The sequence below is a fragment of the Corvus kubaryi genome, unplaced genomic scaffold (assembly GCF_017639235.1).
Source record: "Corvus kubaryi isolate FWS band 111438036 unplaced genomic scaffold, C.kubaryi_AGA036_p1.0 136, whole genome shotgun sequence".
Lineage (NCBI taxonomy): Eukaryota > Metazoa > Chordata > Aves > Passeriformes > Corvidae > Corvus > Corvus kubaryi.
Window position 1 is genome coordinate 678,313 of NW_024580670.1, and position 2,229 is coordinate 680,541.

Sequence of the window (2,229 nt, forward strand, 5' to 3'; positions counted from 1 at the left end):
AATCAGCACACCAACTGGTGAGCCATGGAGGAATTCGGTCTCAGACTTGAGAATTGACTCATGCACGTTAAAGAAAGACATGGAAAATTTGTAATTTACTGTGCCCTTAGTACATTCTCAAGACTGATTTAAAGCCCAGAGCATTCATCAGCTCTGTATTGAAGCACAAATATGCCTTTTCCAGGAAGGTGTGTCCCTGGCACTGCTTGTCTCTGTGGTTTTAGTAGACTTACTAAAGTTAGGCTTCCTGCAGGCTGAGTGCAAGAGGTGAGGACTAGGAAAAAATTCTAGGATAAAGAGAAATTCCCATGCAAGAGCAGCTGGTACCACATCCTGGCTCTCCAGCCTGCAGTGCCTGCTGTGGGCTGCAGCCATGCACGAGCTCATGGGCGGCTGCAGCTCCATCTGCAAAGCTGTGGCCTGGGCTTGATGTCGTGCCAGACCTCTTCTGTCCTGGGGACTATAAAGTTGGGATTCCAGATAGCTATTGGAAAAACAGCTATTTCAGCTCCAGCAGTAAACCCAAATGCAATTAAATTTAGCTTTATTTAGTGTTTGTGCTTTTGATTATCCCAAAGCATGTATTTTTAAAATAAAAATGTTTCCAGCTCTATGGCATCCCTGAGTGTTTAAAGCTGGAAGAAGCAGGGGATGACTCAGAAAACGCTTTGATTCTCACAGGATTCTTTGCTTCGAAATCACATCTGTTTGGGTTTTAGTTGTGCGGCAGCTGCAGCTTTGCCTGAATAAGGACAGAGGGGCTGCGAGGGGCCACGAGCATCTCTGGCTGTTGGGGGGCAATGCCCGGCCCCGACAGGATCACTCAGGGAAGGGCACTGGGAGCTGAATGTTATCCTGAGCCCAATCCCCAAATTTCAGGCCCCAGGCATGTGATCCTCACTGAGCTGCTCCTGTGCTCCAAGTCAAGGCAGGGCATGGCAGAGGCTGTGGCCCTGGGAGCAGTGTGGCATTGGCATGGGGACAAACGGCATCAATCCTGGGAGAGCTCTTCCCCAGCCACGCACCTGTGATTCCTTGCTGACAGCAAATGCACTTCACAGTTGCTCACCACTCCTGGAGGTGCTCACTGCCACGTGTAGGGGCTGCACAAGGGGCACGGGGCTCTTTCCTAGTGGTTCAGGTCTGTTCTGGAAGGGAGCTGGGCTCTGTGCAGTCCTGAGTGACACCTCATCCAAGGCCAGAGAGGAGCAGTGGCTGCTCTGCCCCTCCTCTGACGGTGTCTCATGGTGCTGCTGCCCCACCTGGGCCCCAAGGACATCCCTCAAGTGCCTGCAAGTTGCTCAAGGAGCTGTGCAGAAGCCAAGGGCAAACCTTTCCTTGCCTTCACTGGAGCCAGGATTTCACCCACAGTCACGTCCTCCCTCAGAGCTCTCCCAAAAACAGCAGAACAATACAAAAAAAGCATTGCACATGGTGAGCTGCGATCTGCAGCCATTCCCACAGCAGTTCTGTTGCCTGAAGGAGGAAGAACGTGAACCCTGGAGGGAAGAACTTGCCAAAGTATTTAATATTTCTACATCTTGCATGGAGCTAAAGCTTCCCAAAAATCTTTAAAAATAGCTGCAGGGATGTTTGTTCAGGGTCTAAGGCTGGGCTGAGGAGGATTTGAGATACGACTTGAAGTGGGGAGCAGAGGGTGGTGATGCTGGGGGGCTTCAGCACCACTGGACTGAGGGATGAACGGGGAGGGTTCCATGCTCTTCTGAACATCCCACCTGCACTTTCAGGTTCCACATCCCCTGTAGGGAGCCTGAAAATGGGGAGGACCCTTGAGCTGTGCTGATGAGCTGGTGACAAACGGTGTCACACATTCCTACCACTCCTTATTTCATAGAAATAATACTTTGAGATGTTCCCCTTGAATGAAAAGGGAAGCTCTTAGTTGTGTGTGTTAGCTGCCAAGTGCCCAACGCCTGAGCCTGCTCCTTTGTACGAGACCGGGCTGACAGCTACGAGGGACCCTTCCCTGGGCGTCCTGCGAAGGCAGCTCCGGCAGGGCAGGGCTGTGCTGGGGAGGTGAGCCCGGTGCGTGCTCCCGCCCTCCGTTGTCTGCCCAGAGACGCGATGCTGGGGGGCTTTGGTCTATCGGGTGCGCTGGCGGCCCCCGCCCACCCCCGCGGCCTCGCTCCGCCGCTCCCCCTCGCGGCACCGCTCCGGGGAACCGGGGCTGCCCGAGAGGCGAGGGGCTGCGGGGGAGCCGGGGCTGCC